The sequence below is a fragment of the Ostrea edulis genome, chromosome 6, assembly GCF_947568905.1.
Source record: "Ostrea edulis chromosome 6, xbOstEdul1.1, whole genome shotgun sequence".
In the NCBI taxonomy this organism is placed as follows: domain Eukaryota; kingdom Metazoa; phylum Mollusca; class Bivalvia; order Ostreida; family Ostreidae; genus Ostrea; species Ostrea edulis.
The window spans coordinates 11,771,756-11,793,898 of NC_079169.1; the positions used below are offsets into that span (position 1 = coordinate 11,771,756).

Consider the following 22,143-nt stretch of genomic DNA (forward strand, 5'->3'; position numbering starts at 1 on the left):
TCGGTATGAAACACGTCAAACAGCATTTGACCCAATGCGAGGTTGTATTGACGAAATAGATCGTTATAACGACCATAGAATTTGCGAAATGCTGACTTCAATCGAGACTGTTGAAATCCCTGTACCATCAACTTGTTTGTCAGTAGCTTACCTCGATTTAAAAACTGACTATACCCAGAACAAGCTCTTGCATATCGAATCAGTTGAGATATATAAACACCATATGCAGGTGATAAGGGAATGTTGCTACATAAATGTGGGAAGTTGACGATGGAGAAGCTGAAATCATCCCGTTTGTCATACAGTTGAGATGTATTTCTATCATGCGCAAAGTTTAACTTGATAAAGATTTTTGCAAAATCCTATGACATCACATGAGGATCGATCAACCTTAAATGAGTTGTGAGACTGATCAATGTGCATTATCTTCACCTTTCATTAAGATGTTACATGGTTTGTGTACTTTGTTTTGAATAGAATAAAGTTTACTGATGTCACGTAAATCCCAATTTGCTAAAGAGAATTTCAATAGAGCTTTATGAAGTATTTCAAATCAGTGTAAAAAAAAAAATAAGTGTACAATATCACCGCGAAGTGCATTGTTTTGCCGCTTTGTCTCTTTTGGTATTGCCAAGGATACCAATATGCAGTGGCAGATTTAAGGGGGGCGCAGCCGGCGCGCCCCTAAACATTTTTCAAATTCAAGTAAATCGTGGTCTCTTGTTTAGAAAAATATAAACGATAAAAGACGCAATAATTTCTTCAACTCTCGGAGAAGTAAATTACAGAATTGTTTGATTTATTGAAATACTTTCATCGGGAGAACTTACATTTTTTTTAACAATCCTTAAAATTTGCGTCAAATTAGTGATTTAACCTGATCAAAAATGACAGAAAATAGTAAATATGATTACAATACAACCTCACATTGGGTCAAATGCTGTCTGACGTGTTTCATACCGATTGTTAAGCCGTTCTTGGCACACTGATTTTGACTGCGGATAACTCCGTTTACCTGATCAGGATATGGGGCTCACGGCGGGTGTGACCGGTCAACAAGGGATGCTTACTCCTCCTAGGCACCTGATCCCACCTCTGGTGTGTCCAGGGGTCCGTGTTTGCCCAACTATCTATTTTGTATTGCTTGTAGGAGTTATGAGATTGATCACCGCTCGTTATCTTCACCTTCCAAAGAGACATATTTCAAGCCCTATAAAATCCGTAAAGTCCAGAGGCTTCCGGGCGGCCCCAAACCTCATAAAGTTGCACCCCGTAACCGCAATTCCTGGACCCTCCCCCTGATATGACTTGGGATTGAGCACAATTCAAGTCAGACTGCTGAGACACAGAGATACCAAGTACTGATCTCGGTTGAGATTCTGCTCGGCTGAATATCTGGACTGACGCCTTCACCGAATCTCGGAGCCGTCCTTTATAATTCATGTCTGGAAATTTACTTTCAGCTTCGGCCGGTTCTAGTAATTAAAGTGCACGTAGGTGACAATGTTGTTCGCTTCAAATAAGTTTGTTGACTATTAAATCAATTATGTAACACTATTAATCTCGGCTGAGATTAGGCTAGGCTTAATTTTTGGACTGACGCCTTCATCGAATCTCGGAGCAGTCCTTCATAACTCCTGTCCGAAAATTTACTTTCAGCTTCGACCGGTTCTAGCAATTAATGTGCACGAAGATGACACTGCTGCTCGCTTCAAATAAGTGATTCTGACTATCAGTCTATCACTATTAATTCTACATGTATATTGCTTACCGTCTAGGTATAAAATTCCCAAAATGATTAGGCACTAAAATTTACGTTCAAATGAAGACTTCCAAGGCACAATATTTTATCTCCTGGAATTGAAGAGTTCTTATAGTCTGCTTTATTTAGTTACTGATACTTTGTATCTCTACATACCTACTTGCATTTGGCTAATTTAAAAACAAACTTTAGAACTCTTCAATTTTAGGAGATAAAATATTGCGCTATAGAAGTCCTCATTTGAATGGGAAAATTAGTGATGGTTTATTTTATGGAATTTACATACTTAGACGGTAAGTAATACAACATTGATAGTGATACATATTTGGTTTAATAGTCAAATAACTTATTTTAAGCGAACAGCAGTGTCACCTAAGTGCACATTAATTGCTAGAACCGGTCGAAGCTGAAAGTAAATTTCCAGACATAAATTATGAAGGACTGCTCCGAGATTCGGTGAAGGCGTCCGTTCAAATATTCAGCCGAGATTAACCAAGTACATAGAGTATGCTAAAAGCAGACTTCAAGTTCAACGCAATGCAACGGCAAAATTCACGGGTTTACTGGGTCACACAAATATCTTCATATGTATATATACGATGTGACCGTTGGATCGATCGCGAGTGAAGCATGAAATGGTAATTGTCCTATCCCATGAGATAATTATAATTTGGTTTATATATAATACAGTAAATTAGAATTTACTTAAAAGTAACTTATTGATGACATTTCCCTTGCACTACAAGCCTGGTAAGATCTAAAGGGAAATGTATGAGGATCACTACAGGGTCCACCATTTACTTAACGCGGGGAATATGCCACCCAGCCCACGTTAAACATGTATTGTGACGTCACATTTAGCGTCGACGTTTTACTCTCTTTCAAATCAAACCATTATAAACAACAATACATACATTGATTAAAACTTTAACAATGATAATTATACCATTCATTTTTAAGATATCAAGTGTTTGAATTACAAATTGCGCGTCAGTCATTTAAACAAAACAAAAAACAAAAAAATGGCAACGCCCATTTGGATAAGAAAAATCCAGGAGCTGGAGGAGGGAGCGATCCATGATTGATTGATTATATCTTGTTTAACGTCCCTCTCGAGAATTATTCACTCATATAGAGACGTCACCAAGACCAGTGAAGGGCTTCAAATTTAGGTCTTTGCACGGCGCTTACGGCCATTGAGCAGTAAGCGTCCTTTAGTGTGCCACACCTACTGTGACACGGGACATCCGTTTTTAAGGGGGTGTTGCTAAAACGCGGAACGGAAATGAAAGGAAAACGGAAAATAATTTATTTAATAATGTTATGAGGTCAGCATCTTGTAAAATCAAAAAGCTTATTATGAGCAAGGGAAGCAGAGCTTGCAGGGAGAATTTCGGGAAGTCATCCACAGAATCCCCGTTTCATATTAATACCTCATAACAATGCATATTATATGGATTTTAAAACGGTGGATTTTGTGGATGAATGTACCAACAGGCGCTTGCTTAATATTTTTCAATGTAAGTTTTAATAAAAATATCAGGCAAGCGCCTGTAGGTGCCATCCTCTTCCCCCCGATTGTGACAGTATGTTGTTTCACAAATGAAGAAAAAAAACCCAAACAAGATGTGTTTGTGAACACACAAATGTCCCCGATAATGGTCAATACTAAAGATGGGCATTGTCACAAGAACAAACATCTTGGTACCAGTAGAAAGATCTTGTCACAAGAAATGCTCATGTGCGATATGAAAGCTCTAATATAAAATCATTTAGAAGTTATGACGAATGTCAATTTTTTTTAAAAGGTAGATCAAACTACAAGGTCAAGGGTCAATTATTTTGGTACCCACGGAAAGGAATACTCGTGTGCAATATCAAAGCTCTAGCACTTACTGTTCAAAAGTTATTAGCAAGGTTAAAGTTTTCAAAAAGTAGGTCAAACTCCAAGGTCACAGTGTAAAAAATGTTGGTACCCATGGTGGGTGTGACCGGTCGACAGGGGATGTTTACTCCTCCTAGGCACCTGATCCCACCTCGGGTGTGTCCAGGGCTCCGTGTTTGCCTAAATATCTACCCGAGGTGGGATGAGGTGCCTAGGAGGAGTAAGCATCCCCTGTCGACCGGTCATATCCGAAGTCAAAATCAGTGTGTCAAGAACGGCCTAACAATCGGCATGAAACACGTCACACAGATGGGTGTATTGGCAAACTAGATCGTTATAACGACCATAGAATTTGCGAAATGCTGATTTTAAACGAGACAGTTGGAACCCCTGCACCATCAACTTGTTTGTCAGTAGCCTGCTTCGATTTAAAAACTGACCATAACTACATGCACATACATGCGATGATTTAATGTTTTTACAAGGTGGAAAACAAAAATGTCGTAATTCGGACCATACAACTTTAAATGTTCAATTTATCAACTTCTCAATGCCAGTCCTTCTGTCAGCTCAATATAACAAACTTGTGGTTATACTGTCAACCTAAAAAATAAGAATGGAAATGTGGATTATGTCAAAAACCCAATAACCAAACAATGGGGGTGAAAACAACCATACTAAGGTCACCCATGGGTCTTCAATGAGTGATGGTGAATGTCTTTATCAAGTAAAAGGTTCAGCACCAAAGGGAAATTATTGAGAGCAAACAATGATATTAATCATAAGCTTTGATTTCAGTTTGATTTATGTTGAATGGTCGAAAATGCCACACGGAAGAATTAAGTTTCAAAGCTCCTGGATCGCTGCTATATACATGTATATCAATGAACAGACTGCGTGAATGGTGTAGAAGAGGAAATTCCGATACGTTTGCTTAATGCAGAGTTTGTGATTCAGAATTTAGAATAAACAATACAGGGAAGGCACAAGTTTTTCAACATGTTAAAGGAAAGGTCCATAAATCTCTTGTATCTTCTACACTGGACAAGTCACAATCAAAGTTCTCTTTCACAAGTAAAGGGGATCCAATTATATTTCAAAATGTTATAGTGGATCTAAGAGGGATGGAGAATGTAAAATAGTTAGATTTTTATGCAGAAATAATAAACTCGTATACAAATTGATTAATAAAACCCCTATTGATTCTTATAAATCTGCTGTAAAAACCCCTGTATGTGCCCAATAAACTGCAATATTTTCCCTATAATCCTATATTTTTAGACCGAAACGTAGTTTGACGCCATGTTCGTTTGTCACAAAATCTTGTGAACTCTTCTCCTCCTATATGGCTTATCGGATAGACTTCAAACTTTGTGCAATGCTTCATTGCCATTTGTAGATGTGCATATTGTCAGGACAGGAGGATCCAATTATTTTCCTAAAAATTATAGTGGATCTAAGAGGGGTGGAGGGTGTTGAAATAGCTATCTAGTGAACACTTCTCCTCCTATAAGGCTTATCGGGTAGACTTGAAAGTTTGTGCAATGCTTCATTCGCATTTGTAGATGTGCATTTTGTTGGGACAGGAGGATCCAATTATATTTCAAAACTTCATAGTGGGGTGGAGGATGTAAAATAGCTTATGAACACTTCTCATACATGTCTTATCTGATAGATATGAAACTTTGTAGTTAGCTTCATTGCCATTTGTAGATGTGGATATTGTTGGAACAGGAGGGTCCAATTGCTTTCCTAAAAGTTATAGTGGATCTAAAAGGAGTGGAGGATTATAAAATAGCTTGTAAACACTTCTCTTTTATGGCTTCTCTGATAGACTTGGGACTTTGAACAATATTTTAATGTCATTTTCAGATGTTCATATTATAGCGACAGGATTGATTGATTGAATATTGTTTTACGTACCTCTCGAGAATATTTGACCCATATGGAGACGTCACCACTGCCGGTGAAGGGCTGCATTTTAGGCCTATGCTCGGCGCTAAGGGCCATTGAGCAGGGAGGGATCTTTATCGTGTCATACCTGCCGTGACACGGGGCCTCGGTTTATGCAGTCTCATCCGAAGGACCGCCCCATTTAGTCTTTTGAATACATCAAGAGTTATATGCCCATTATATTATGGGAAACACTAAAATCCTGTTAACAATGTTCATTGTATAGGCCGTTAAAGTGTGAATGTATAGGAAACTAAAACTTACTCAAAACTGACCATATGTTATTCTAGTTAATCGTCATGAAATGACTGAACTACTAGTATTGCCAAAACAAACAATACTTGGTATTTTTCTTTCTTGACTTCTTTGTTCTCGTTCTTCCTGGTTTTGATATCTTTTGAACTATTATGTAGGGATTTGGGTGTGTAATTAGCTCCTCGGCACCCCATTGCCTGTTCGTAATAGACGACAGAATGAGGAATGCTACTGTGGGTTGCAACTAGAAGGGTCGACGGAGAAAGGGATCCTCGTGGTTGAGGACTGTAGACACTGAGGTTCTATAGTGTCTGTTGACCAACATTCCACTTTGGCCCCCACCACTGCTAGAGGAAAGGTTAAGTTTGGCCCGACTTTAATTAATGGTTAGCACATACATGCATAGATACATTTTGTATTGCTTATAGGAGTTATGAGATTGACCAATGTTCGTTATCTTCACCTTTGATACAGGATTTAATAAACAAACACAGTTGCATTTTTAACGTCTCCATATGAGTGAAAAATTCTCGAGTGGGACGTTAAACAACCTGTAACCAACCATCTGGTGCATTTTACCTCACCAAATTGTCTTTTTAAAAAACACACGTCCATTGTTGACTGGAGCTTCGTCTTCCGTAACGTCATCTAACGCTTTTGCATTCTCGCTGGAACTCACCACCGTTGACGATATTTCGTCGTTAGTAAGTTAATCGGAAGAGTCGGCATTTTTATCCAAATTTAAATGTTTGCGGACGGTCAACCTCATGTCTTGGTCCCATTGAGATAAGGAAAACGCAAGGTCGTGATCGTCCACAGGTGTGCTTTATATAGATATATCTTCTTCAGTGAGTAACCTATTATGGGTCTAACAGTTTCTTCTACTGTGGGGTATAACGCTTTACCAGGCAAGTTTAAAAACGAAGTAATTCATTTGGTGCAGTATTTTTGTTAAAACAATCCTCAAAACAGTGTAATTGTAGTTTGCGGTAATGTGCTTTGAATGCCTGATTTCAGATTTGAACTCAAATAATTATAATTTACATAACTTATCTTCACCAAAATTTGATATTTGGAAGACTAACGGCGGAATATTACTTAAAGAAGTTAGCTCCTGAGCTTTTCATCATAACGTGTCAATTTCGAAAATCACAATCTATTTTTTAATCCGATGTTGGGAAATTGAAAGGTAATGATTCACCTGGAATGGACGTTGAGGTGAACATAAAATTCTGATTTGTTGAATCTCAGACAATCAGAAAGTTCGGAATAATAATTTGTATAAGGAAGGAAATATGTGGCTATACTCTCCGTCGTACTTGTGTAACTAGCGAAGAAGCCACAAAAGCTATTTTATAATTTACTTGGGATATACATGATAAATTTAACATGGAATGCTCAGGTGAGAATATGACCTCTGGGTGGAATACATTACCACTACACTGCCAGAATTACATATTTATTATTAATGCACATATCGAGGTGTATTGATTACTCTGTTCAGCAAGTTCTCCTGGGTCATTCCATCCGTTCATTCATTGATTGCTTAAATACAGTATCTACAAGATGAGACAATCATGCCTATACCATATGATTATATTCTTGCTACATATGTCAAAATGTATTTTGGTGGCAAGTGCCCTGGGTCATCCCAAAATCTATTTCATAGTTGTTGAGTAGAGAGTAATCAGAGGTCAAATTTTGTAGCCAGAGCTACAGGCCCACCCCTTATATTAAAGAGTTGAGAACTTGTATCACTAGATTCTTCTATAGAGAGCGTAATGTTTCTACACAGATTTGAGAATTCTTATATAGGGAGCGTAATGTTTCTACACAGGTTTGAGAACTTATATCACTACGTTCTTGCTTCGCCGTCTTAAGTTTTAAGTTAAAAAAAATAAATACCAACTTGTTTATTAATTTAAAAAAGAAATTGATACTAATATTTCGTAATTACTAATTTATAAAAAAAAAAAAAAAAAAAATACTTGCTAAATACATTTACCATTAGAAATTATCACATCCGCACTTTTGAAAGAAAGTTCGGGAATATCGTTGTTACCCTGGTCTGTCTGTCGTTCACTTTCTTCATCCTCAATAATCAATTCATAATGTGGAATATGATACTAGTGATGTTCTGTAGATGTGCAATAAGGTTTTGGAATTTTCAATTTTATCCATGGGACAAAGTAGGGATTAAAATGTTTTTATTAAAAAAGAACTCGTACATTTTATGCAGTAGCCAAAGCATTTTTTGAGAGATGATTGGAAGTGCCCTGTAATATGCAGTTAAGTTTCAGAATTTTAATTTTCATCCCGAGGGCCAATTGGGAGTTGATACACGACATTTTATATTAAATTTTACGTTTAATAACTGATCAAGATATGGCGTACGGCAGGTGTGACCGGTCGACAGGGGATGCTTACTCCTCTTAGGCACCTGATCCCACCTCTGGTATATCCAGGGGTCCGTGTTTGCTCAACTCGCCACTTTGTATTGCATATAGGAGTTATGAGATTGATCACTGTTCGTTATCTTCGCCTTTCATTTCAATGCTCGTTTAATGTAGGACCTCCATTTTCAGAAAATTTCGAACAAGAAATGGGCGTGCCACAAGGAAGTATTTTATCGGTCACATTGTTTAGTATAAAAATAAACAGTCTATCCGATGTTCTTAAAAACGACTTTCATTGAAGTCTATATGGGGACAACTGATCTCTATAATAAATAAGGAAAAACCCCATTAATTTCATCTTCATCTCTATTATGAGTTCTGTCGAAGATTATGCCAGACGATGGGCTAAATATGAAAAAGAAGAACTTGATACATTGTCAGAATGGGTTAAAAGCATAAGAGAGATATTAAAATCCCGCATTAGACACATGAAAACAAAAGTACGTACATGTACCATCTATGTTAAGTAAACCAGAAGTGATAAAAGAATTAGATAGGTTACATGAGGAATATGTTATGGTTCCAGCTGACAAAGCTAGTAACAACATTGTCTTTGTTTGTAAGGCTCATTATTACAACTGTATTTTAAACGAACTTGGCATTAATTCCACTTTTGGTAATCATACTTATACTCCAACTGCCCTTTCAAAAGACGAAATTCTTCAAAAGCATGCTTAACTTTTAGACACATTTAATATTCCAGTCAATGGGTCGAATGAATATGAGTTACCGTACCTATACTGGATTCCTAAACTACATAAAAATCCTTACAAACAAAGATACATTGCTGGATCCAGTAAGTGCTCTACCAAGCGCCTATCTTTGCTCCTCACGAAAATGTTAACAGCTGTGAAGGAGAAACTTCAAACTTTCTGTGCGACTACATATGCCAGAAGTGGTGTTAATCAAATGTGGATTCTAAAAAATTCTAAAGAACTTTTAGTAAACTTGAAATCACAGAATTTTTCCCAAATCAATAGCATTAAAACCTATGACTTTTCAACACTATACACGACCATTCCTCACGATAAATTAAAGACTAGACTTTTTGACATCATAGACAGTTGCTTCTTCAACAAAAACGGAAAACGGAAATATTCATATCTAGTGATCAGTCATTCAAAAACTTACATTGTTAAACACCACTCTGATTCCACGCACAAGTACTCTGAAGTTGAAATAAAAAATATGCTAGAGCTCCTCATTGACAATATCTTCGTGGTCTTTGGTGATCAGGTCTTCCAACAGTCTGTTGGAATTCCCATGGGCACGAATTGTGCTCCTTTGTTAGCTGACCTGTTTTTATATTCATATGAAGCAGAATTTATTCAAAACTTGTACGTGAGAAGAAAAAATCTCTCGCTGTGACCTTCAATTCGACTTTTAGATATATCTATGACGTTTTGTCTATTAACAATGATAACTTTCATTTATATGTCGATTTGATATATCCCTGTGAGCTCGAAATAAAGGACGCCACAGAGTCGTCCACTTCTGCTTCATACTTAGATATTTTATTGAAAGTAGACATTAACGGCAAACTAACAACTCAACTGTATGACAAACGGGTTGATTTCAGTTTCTCCATCGTCAACTTCCCACATTTATGTAGCAATATTCCATTATCACCTGCATATGGTGTTTATATATCTCAACTGATTCGATATGCAAGAGCTTGTTCTGGGTATAGTCAGTTTTTAAATCGAGGTAAGCTACTGACAAACAAGTTGATGGTACAGGGATTTCAACAGTCTCGATTGAAGTCAGCATTTCGCAAATTCTATGGTCATTATAACGATCTAGTTCGTCAATACAACCTCGCATTGGGTCAAATGCTGTCTGACGTGTTTCATACCGATTGTTAAGCCGTTCTTGGCACACTGATTTTGACTGCGGATAACTCCGTTTACCTGATCAGGATATGGGCCTCACGGCGGGTGTGACCGGTCAACAGGGGATGCTTACTCCTCCTAGGCACCTGATCCCACCTCTGGTGTGTCCAGGGGTCCGTGTTTGCCCAACTATCTATTTTGTATTGCTTGTAGGAGTTATGAGATTGATCACTGTTCGTTATCTTCACCTTGTATTGAATGAAAACTAGTTATGTCCGAACAGAATCCAAAGTTGGGCTGCGGTAAATGGTTTTATGTCTTCCAGAACTTAAACCACATGCATGCATTTTTGTTTTAAACGGAAACACCACGATGATCCGCAATTGCAGTTAAATGGTACTCCCATTAAAGTTGTAAAAGAGGTTAAGTTCTTGGGCGTCATTTTTTTTAATAATAGCACTGTTCAAATACTACTGATAAACACGTTTACGTGACAGGGGTTTCAACAGTCAGCATTTCAAAAATTATATTGTCGTTATAATGATCTACATGTAGTTTGCCCAAATACCTATCATTTGGTCAAATGCTGTTTGACGTGTTTCATACCTATTGCTAAGGCGTTCTTGGCACACTGATTTGTGACTGCATGTACCCGATAAAGACATAATACTCACGGCGGGTGTGACAGGTCGACAGGGGATGCTTACTTCTTCTAGGCACCTGATTCCACGTCTGGTATATTCAGGTGTCGGTGTTTGCCCAACTATCTATTTGTATTCCTTGTGGGATTTATGAATTCTGTTTGAAAACGGTGGGCTAAATATGAAAAAGAACTTGATACATTGTCAGAATGGGTTAAAAGCATAAGAGGAATATTAAAACCCCGCATTAGACATGAAAACAAAAGTACGTACCATCTATCCTTCTGTGTTTAGTAAACCAGAAATGATAAAAGAATTAGATAGGTTACATGAGGAATATGTTATGGTTCCAGCTGACAAAGCTAGTAACAACATTGTCTTTGTTTGTAAGGCTCATTATTACAACTGTATTTTCAACGAACTTGGCATTAATTCCACTTTTGGTAATCATACTTATACTCCAACTGCCCTTTCAAAAGATGAAATTCTTCAAAAGCATGCTTCAGATTTAGACACATTTAATATCCCAGTCAATGGGTCGAATGAATATGAGTTACCATACTTATACTGGATTCCTAAACTACATAAAAACCCTTTCAAACAAAGATACATTGCTGGATCCATTAGGTGCTCTACCAAGCCCCCATCTTTGCTTCTCACGAAAATATTAACAGTTGTGAAGGAGAAACTTCAAACTTACTGTGCGACTACATATGCCAGAAGCATATCATATGTGGATTCTAAAAATTCTAAAGAACTTTTAGTAAACTTGAAATCGCAGAATTTCTCCCAAATCAATAACATTAAAACTTATGACTTTTCAACACTATACACCACCATTCCTCACGATAAATTAAAGACTAGACTTTTTGACATAGACAGTTGCTTCTTCAACAAAAATGGAAAACGGAAACATTCATATCTAGTGATGATCAGTCATTCAAAAAATTACTTTGTTAAACACCACTCTGATTCCACGCACAAGTACTCTGAAGTTGAAATAAAAATATGCTAGTCCTCTGATTTGCTCAATTTTCGAAAAAATGAAACACTGGATTTGATCTAAAGTGGCAGAAACTGATATTTTCCAGGTGTGGTGAGGTGTTTTCCTCTCTTTTTGACCAGTTTTCCTATGATTTCTGAGGAATTCAGTCACATCCCTGTACAGGGTTTTCAACAGTCTCGATTGAAGTCAGCATTTCACAAATTCTATGGTCGTTATACATTAACGATCTAGTTTGTTAATACAACCTATCATTGGGTCAAATGGTGTCTGACGTGTTTCATACCGATTGTTAAGCCGTTCTTGGCACACTGATTTTGACTGCGGATAACTCCGTTTACAGGATCAGGATATAGGGCTCACGGCGGGTGTGACCGGTCGATAGGGGATGCTTCACTCCTCCTAAGCACCTGATCCCACCTCTGGTGTGTCCAGGGGTCCGTGTTTGCCCAACTATCTATTTTGTATTGCTTGTAGGAGTTATGAGATTGATCACTGTTTGTTATCTTCAGTTTTCATTGATCACTGTTCGTTATTTTCGCCTTTCATGTACAAAAGCTCTTAAAAAATGGGGAGTAGAAAAAATACTCTTTTACATCTGCATCGTTCTTTAAGCCGGTCTAAATTAGACTGTGGCTGGTATAGTATATGGAGCGACAAGGACACTTTATATGAAAGCCCTCGATACAGTCAACTATCAAGGAGTTCGACTGTGCGCTGGAGCTTTTTGAACCTCTGTCCTGTAAATATTCTGTATGTTGAGGCACACGAACCACCTCTCGATCTACGTAGAATAAGTCTAATCTTACAATACATTGTTAAGCTATAAGCCAATATTGACAATACTGCATTTCGCCGCGTTTTCCATCCGCAGTTTGATTAATATGACAAAAACAAGATGTGTATAAAACCAATTGGTCTACGAGTCAAAACCATTAAAAGGATTCTAACTTCCCTTTGGATAGCGTAAAACCTTCATCACGTTCTAAAATATTACCATGGAAACTACTAAAACCCAAAGTAGACACATCACTTTCTGTTTACAGGTAGCAATATTCCATAATCACCTGCATATGGTGTTTATATCTCTCAACTAATTCGATACGCAAGAGCTTGTTCTGAGTATGATCAGTATTCAAATAGAGACAGGCTACTGACAAACAAATTGATGGTGCAGGGGTTTCAACAGTCTCGTTTAAAGTCCGCATTTCGCAAATTCTATGGTCGTTATAACGATCTAGTTTGCCAATATAACTTATTATTGGGTCAAATACTGTCTGACGTGTTTCATGCCGATTGTTAGGCCGTTCTTGGCACATTGATTTTGACTACGGATAACTCCGTTTACTTGATGTGGATATAGGGCTCATGACCGGTGTGACCGGTCGATAGGGGATGCTTACTCCTCCTAGGCACCTGGTCCAGGAGCCCGTCATTGCCCAACTCTTTATTTTGTATTCGTTATAGCGGAGTTAAGAGATTGATCACTGTTCGTTATCATGACCTTTTTTTTAACCCCCCCAACCCCCCCCCCCAAGTTCTGGGGGGAATATAGGAATCACTGTGTCTGTCTGTGGAGATTCGTGTCCGGGCCATAACTTCTTTGTTCTTTGACTTAGGCATACCATATTTGGCACACAGGTGGATCACCATGAGTCGATGTTTCGAGTACCTTCATGACCTCTATTTGACCTTGACCTCAAGGTCAAAATTAAAGGTTTTTTTTATAATGGATCCGTGTCCGGGCCATAACCCCATAACTTCTTTGTTCTTTGACATAGGCATACCATATTTGACACGTGAGTGTATCACCACGAGACGATGTCTCATGTACTTTCATGACCTCCATATGATTGATTATAGGATTTTGACATAGTCATACCATAAGATATGGGTGTATCACCATGAGACTCTGTGTAATGTACATTCATGACCTCTTTATGACCTTTGATTTCAAGGTCAAAATTAAAGATTTACGCCATGGATTTGTGTTCGGACTATATCTTCCATTTTCTTCTACAAAGGCATACCATATGTTTACACTCAGGAAAGAGGTAATTTATACCTATTAACAACACCGTTTGGGAGATTGGGGTAAGCGGGGAGTATTCTTAGTGAGCAATGCTCACAGTACCTCTTGTTTAATATATATGTATATATGCAATTTGGTGAATGGTGAGCGCACGTTGAACACAAAATGGTTTATTCATTCGGTATATTTCGGATATTCCCCTTTAATTGTACATATTCTATAATCAGGCAGGGAATGTATATATACCCACTATATATGAATACATCTGTTTGTTCATGTTTGTATATATTTCTCATGAAATGATCGTAAATTTCACATCAATGCACGCAAAAACTTATGTATCTTGTGTACAGTATAACATGTACAGATACATGTGTCTGCATGAAAAGTAGAGACATAGATTCTATAATATTTAGATTGATGTTTTCATAAATAATGAATATTGGTGCATCATTTCGGTATAGTACTTTTATTACATTTTGACTGTACATAGTATTTAATTTCTTGATACGAAAGTATAAACAACGTATGTGAAATAAAGATAGTCTAGTAATTAGCACCAAGAATTTACAGGTGTACATGCATGACTTTAAAATTCACGAGCGCAGTCGTTCGGAATATATGCAATTAAAAAAAAAATCCCCGAAAGGAGTCAAGATAAATGCATTTTTCCCTATAATAGCTCTAAAACTTTATTGTTATTTCGGATTTCAAACATTTCGGTTGAGCATCACTGAAGAGACATTATTTGTCGAAATGCGCATCTGGTGCATCAAAATTGGTACCGTATAAGCTTTACATTAAACAATCAACACGGGTAGTAGAGGTAACTCGCGATGACACCTGAACGCTTCTAAATTGTATAAAAGGTTTATTCCCACGTAGAATTTTGCGTAATTCACTTTATTGCAAACACATGTATAGTATATCGACCTGAGGGAATAATCCCAGAATTTATGTACTTACAAAATAAATAGTGTGACCATGAATTTACATTGTGCAATATTGATATAATTTTAATGCGGATAAAACTGTTTATCTCATACGTGTGGTGTATATTGAAAGTGAGAGAAAGCATTAGCTTTATCACACGCCCGTTTGATAAAGCACTTCCGGTCCGAACTACCTTTCACACCGCCCCCGCTTGGATGACATATTATCTGTGTTTATGCATATCGACGCATGAAATAAAGCGTATAACACTTGTTATTTAGAATTTCTTTTATAGCAATTAAAATGATGTTGCCCCCACTGACATATAATGAAAGTTACCGGCCATAAAAATGCGAACTCGATCAGTAACTACTCAAAAATTACGACCAGAAAACAAAAATATATCCACACTATTATCATCGACAAAGAATCAACTACCAAAATCGAAGGTACCTCGACATGCTGCGGTACCAAGTATTCAGAAGCACAGTTTCTTTTCTCTGTAGTCATATTGAATGTACATGTAGGCCTAATAAATCTCAACAGCTTTACTTGCTGGGTCTAAAGTGCCTCGGGATCATTTCCTCTCGCCCTCAGATCCAAAGTAACCACGTGAACAAAACCCAAATGCACAAACACTTCTACTTTTCATTGTAAACTGTTGAATATTCTAATAACGTTGCATTAAAATATTACTTTCATTAATCATTGTTACACATTTTTATTTCAAAAATACGACATCAAACTTTCATCAGAAGGTCGGGCCTACGTCAAAAAATAAATACTCGGTCAATAGTTGTTACTTTGTTGGAATGGCAAAACCATTATTAAGTATAAACTATAATCCCTTTTAAACCAATTTTCATCCATGGTTTCTTTTATTAAAATGCCATTTTATACTGTATATGAATGGATTATAAGCGCACCATTTTTTTCCCGCGTAAGGAAGACTGATAAGCACGACGTCTGAGCCCCGGATTCAAAACAAATTCAATTTGCTATTTCTACCATACTGGAGATCATCTCAAAATTAAGCGAAAAGAAGACGTATGAGATAAATAGAACATCTATAATTGCATATTTTGGTTTATCCAACTCCTTGATATGGTGTATTTATATAAATACACCATATCAACTTGCTGGATAAACCGAATATCAAAACACGCAATATAGATATCCTCTTATTTATTGTATTAAACTATACAGATATTATATGTGGGGCAAAAATGTACGAGAGAAATTACATCTTTATATTAGAGACAAACGATACAAAAGTTTCAAATTTAGGGAAAAGAGTAAATACATTTATTGACAATGTCTGTCATAAATCTAGGCGTAAAATAATCTGAAATACTTGTCAAATTCGGGCACGTATGCGTATTGAAATGTAGCATCGGGTTGCTTTTAAAGTAAAAGGGGTGCCTAAGGGACAAAATTGACTTGTCTAAATATCTTGTCAAGTGAGACAAAATAAGATTGATTAATTGTATCTTGCTTAACGTCTCACTCGAGAATTTTTCACTCATATGAAAAATAGGATATTATAAATTGTACTTTTGTCCAAACTTGAATATGCTAAAATGATAATTCGGGGAGGGGGTGGTGGTAGTTGAGGTATTTATTAACTGAAACTGCGTCATTTTTTTGTACATGTACCAGCGCCCGTTCTTCGCTATATGTACATGTATTAGAGTTGAATGTATAACTGCAATCTCTTACATTCTTTTCTCATTCAGAACGTCTCCCCCACTTTATTACCAAACAATAGTTATGTTTGTAATAATAAAAATGATTTATTCTATTCTTTGATATCATTTCAAAATTAAGGATTATCTCCCTCACGCATAGCTCTTATCCTTAGACAAATTTGACTCCACTTTTTGGCACACTGTTTTCCCCTATAATAGCTCCAAAGCTTCATTGTCATTTCAGATTTCAAACATTTCGGTTGAGCATCACTGAAGAGACATTATTTGTCGAAATGCGCATCTGGTGGATGAAAATTGGTACCGTATAAGTTTTACATTGGTAAGTGATCGGCAGTTTTCCTTGAATTTTCGCAGTTGATAATCCTGATATTTGTACTTTATAAATTAAATTTCTGAAGGTTTACTTTCACTCTTACGCACACACGTTCCTTTTTCATTTTTGCATTGCTATGAAAATCTATCCTTTCATTTTGGTGTTCCGAATGACAGTGAACGCACAACGCACGATGGGCGCAAAACTGTAAACGGTGAGCGAACGGAAAAATGGTAAAGTAGAACGTTTCAGGGACTTTAGCTACGAATAAGGTCACTGTGACGTCATGACAGTTTCCGAAACGGCCTACATTCTTTTTTGCTGACGAAAAAGGTGAGATGATAATTATGGGTATTCTGATTTTTTTAAAAAATATTTCAAGTATTTATCTTGATGTTTACGAATTATATTAATTGTTTTGAATATACAGTTCAAGAAAAATTTGTTTGTTTTTTGCGCATCGCCATGTTTACATGTATATCGCTCTCGAAATGCCAACAGTTGGTTTATACTAAATACCAAATGTTCTTCAGCCATTTATGAAATTGTTTTTACATATAATGATTGATTTTTATGATCATAAAATTAAATTATCGGTCATCAACTTTAATTTGCATTAGCAAAATACGAAGTGCAAACGAGATGAGTATCAATTTTCTCATAATCAGTTATTGCGCATGGAGGTATGTCGTAGAATAATGACCGCGGCATTCCTCTGATCTTTGCAGTAACCGTTGTAGAATGAAAGACAAGCACTTGCGTGTGAGTATTAATGTGTTAACACTGTTCGTTATGTTCACCTCTCCATCATTACTAGTCACTGTATAATCAAAGAATTGTAGCGCGAGTATATAAAGGCACTGGAAAGTGCAACAGGTCAACTTAGTAAGACAAACATTTATACCAACACGATTACGCATTTCAGAGATAGTCACGAGCTATTATAAAAAAGATGCCTGTAATTGTTCTAAAAAAAATAGGACTCGTTTAAGTAACAGCAAAACATTATAAATTGCCTGACATTGTAACAAACTTTTCAGACTGAATTGAATCTGCTGGTAAATACCAGTCATAGTCCGAAACCATGTAGACCAGTCATATTCAGAAACCACGTGAAAAAACAGATACAAAGTCATAATATGTCAACTTTATAAGATACTGCTGCTGTGCATTTTCTAAGACATACATTGACTTATCAGTAGTTCTTGTGTTTACCAAATCAAAACTTAGTCCATTATATCATATATAACTATTCAGTTGTCAACTGTACTACGGGAATGAAATCCAAATCAATGAATACTCATCATCATGTCAACTGTAAGTATGATTTAATCGGTCTAACTAGGGCAGTCCTTCAAAATATAAATGGGGATACTCGATTCGTCTTTGTGAAACACGCCGTCTATTTAACAACTCTTTTATATACTTTACTAAATGTCATCATACAGTTTGCGCAGACAAAATTTCCGTTTTATCCGACAGATGTCTTGACGTAATTATTATTTATTCTCTCAGAAGGCTGGCCGTGTGTTATTCTTGAGTTATACAACGTATATAATTCGTAAATATAGAGTATCCGGAAATATTCAAAGAACTCAGAAGGGAGAATTTTGGCCAGTAAATTAACTTTTTAAAAGCAAATTATATTGGGGTTCTATCGCGCCCTTGAAGTCCTAATGGCGGTGCTAATGGTCAACGACAGATGGGTAATGCTGTTTACAAATCATCGATGTGAATAGAGCAGTGGTTGGAAATCCATGATTGTGAGCTGCAGATATACATTCGTGGTGAACCGCTTTAGTGATTTATTGAGCGACGCATTAAATTTGTTGTGACTTGTTGAGGGACGCGTTTATAGTGAAGTGTTTGAAGTGAACTATAGAAACGCGTTTCTTGTGAACTGTGGGGAGACGCATTTTCTTGTTAACCGTAGAAAGACGCGCTCGAAGTGAAATGTAGACGGGCGTTTCTTGTGAACTGTGGAGAGACGCGTACAAAGAGAACTATAGAGAAGCAGCTTTTTGCAACATTATAAACCAAATTCATTCGTCGAAAAATGATCTATCAACATGTTAAAGAACAATAATTCTAATTGAATACTCTCTAAAACTCTGTTGGACCGATAATAAAAGTTGCACTGTTCTTGTAGTTAACGTTGGCAACGAAATGTCACGATCTGAGGATACACAGTTTAGGGACGACTTTTAAGGCTGAAATGCAAAATATGTAATAATAACGAGATCTTGTTCAACATGAAGGCGACCTACAATAAAAAAAAAAACAACCCATAAATCCTGTGGTTATCGTTACCAAAAGGATTTACAAGTCAAATAAACAATAGAGCTAATTGATAAATGTAGTTTCATTTCTAATGTAAAACTATACGGTACCAATTTTGATGGGCTTTCCTTGTCATCAATTACATCGTTGTCTCAAATTAAAGTATGTCTACGTATTCGTATACCAAATAGTATTTTTCGTGTTCTAACACAACAGGCCAACGTCTGATTCCGCTAGACTCTTTTATGTGATGCACATGTTACATGTATATGTGTATTCGCGACGCTGCATACTGAAAGTTCATATGCTTTTATGACACTGTAAGAGAATCGCTACGTCTGCATCCAGCCTGTCACAAATCAATGCTGACTCCTCCGGGTACCCACACTGTATGTATAAATTAACAATTTAACCGTTGGGAAAACGTCCGATAATTTGTTGTGCGTTTTTAAAATATATTGACGGTAAAACATACTCCCACGTTGTCGCACTCTGCAATAGAATGTTGTTCAAGCCAATTTCATTGATGAATATTATGTTGCCGAGTTAAGAGGGATATGAAAAGGATGGGGGAAGGGTCATGAATTTTGTTGAGTCAGTTGGTTCAATGGTTGCATATTGTTTAATGTCCCACCTTAGAATTTTTCTCTCACATGGAGACGTCGCCATTGCCGGTGAATGGCTGCAAAATTTAGGCCTAAGATCGGTGCTTACGGCCTTTGAGCAGGGAGGGATCTTTATCGTGCAACATCTGTTGTAACACGGGGCCTCAGTTTTTGTGGTCTCATCCGAAGGACCGCTCCATTTAGTCGCCTCTTACGACAAGCAAGGGGTACTGAGGATGTATTCTAACCCGGATCCTCACAGGATGGCGGCAGTCAATATTTGTATATCACTGTGTGAAATGTAAGGAAACAGACAAAGCATCTATCTCAAAATCACTTTTAACCACGTAATTGTTTCGTCATTGGGGTATTTGACATTGCGGAGATTCGAGACAGTTTATACAGCAAGAACTATGTCGCGTCAACACATTATTGACCTTGGAGACGCATTACTGGTTGTGTGATCAGATAATTTCATAACAGAAATTGTGAAAATATTGATATTGTTACAATACTCAGTTCCTGTTATTATCTTATTAATCCTTTGAGAAATCCTAAACTGGTTAAAGAATTGAAAGCATCATGGGCAGACAGACGCAGATGTTTACCTACAGACAGTTTTAATAGTTTTGCAATTTTTTAATGAATTTTGAAGCGTCCAATTAAAACATAAATTTCTTTAAAATGCATTCATTTTGAGGTAAACTCATACCAATATAAGAAAAAAAGGAAGAAAATAGTTTCTTTTTCGATTGGTAAATATCAGTATTAGAGATGTAGGAAATCTAAGTCAGTATGTTTTCATTAACAGAATAAAAATTCAATAAGAATCCATATCCGAGAGAAAGTAAAAATTAATTCTCATTCCCGGCTGGATTTAGGGTGATTATGGTCTCTTGTAGAGATCGATTCTGTCTGATCTGTTCCATAACATCATTAAAAGTTGTGAGAGTATCATATGCACCATTATCGTAACGCAATTTGTGAACACAAATACGACCTTCGCTGTGATTGCTTACGTCACACAGTATCCTCTAGCCAAGTAATATGAGAGATATTATAAAAATTAAATAACAAAGGAGAAATTAATATTATAATGTATGATAGGTATAGGATTCATTCTAGCGAGCCCGTGGGGGACCCGGGTTAGACAAAGTCCGCAGTACCCCTTCCTTGTCGTAAGAAGCGACTAAATGGGGCGGTCCTTCGAATGAGACCGCAAAATCCGAGGTCCCATGTCACAGCAGGTGTGACACGATAAAGACCTCTCCCTGGTTAAAGGCCGATAGCGCCGAGCATAGGCCTAAATTTTGCAGCCCTTCCCCGACAATGGGGACGTCTCCATATGAGTGAAAAATTCTCGAGAGGGACATTAAACAATGTATAACTAACCAACCAACCAACCAACCAATCTAGCGATGTTGATGCACTGTACATGCGAAATATAGAAATGTATAGTGACGGCGAACCATATAATCATAATATTGTATTAAAAACAGGACAGTATTAAAGATCATGCGTATTTGAAGATAATTAAGAAAGGTCATTTATTACAGGTATGGTTTTATTGCGATATTTTGAGAAACAACATCTAAATGCTGGTAATGAAGTGGGCTCTTAATCCAATCGTCAAGGCAACCTACAACAGCGAAAGAATCAAAGTAATGAAATTGATGCAATAAACAGTATGAATATTGATTAACGCACATAATATGATTTCATTAATCAAGCCTACATTATTTGACTATTTACACTAACACGCTCATAGTACTGGACAATCAACATTTCATTTAAACTCTTTGTACTGCCATGGATGTTTTGGAACCTGTCTGAATTTTTTTTCTCTTGAGAAATTGTAGTGAATTCAGGATTTGAAAATCATAATCCGATAAGGTGGTTTAAGTGCAATAAAAAAGGTTTTGCAAATTATAGGGGAATTCAATTTTGATTTCATTACCAATACGTCATTAGGAGGTGACCTGAACGTAATATACTATATAAGATTACTTAGTTCTATGTCGATTTATTGTGCTTATGTATGCAAAGCAAAACGTTAACATTCTTGGCTCACCGGGAGAACTATAATGGCAAGGTACATGTAGTATATAACGTTGATACAATGCTATACTCCTACAAGTGTTAAATCAATAGTCCCCAGCTAACATTTCTTTGAAATAAAACATCGGTAACACACAATGTGAAATGTATATATACATGTACATATATTGTATTATCATTAGAACTGACCGGTCCGGTCTCAGTGGTAAAGCATTCGCTTTGTAACCGGGGGTTGTCAATTCGAGTTCAGCTCGTGCCATGGCCGTTTCAAACTTAAGACGTTAACATGGGTATTGATTGCTCCCTCTTCAAACCCACGGAATTTAGAAGTGAAAATCACTTGTCTTTCACCTAAAGCTGGTGACGACTCAGTATGAATGGAAAATTCTTGACGGGACGTAAACCAAACAAAACATTGGAACTTTT

The 22,143-nt window shown here is 36.9% G+C and overlaps 1 pseudogene; it reads left to right on the top strand.

Annotated features, from left to right (window-relative positions):
- The window catches only part of LOC125645526 (cathepsin B-like), a 17,699-nt pseudogene extending 12,259 nt beyond the window's left edge, over window positions 1-5,440 (top strand).
- The last annotated feature ends 16,703 nt before the right edge of the window (window positions 5,441-22,143 follow it).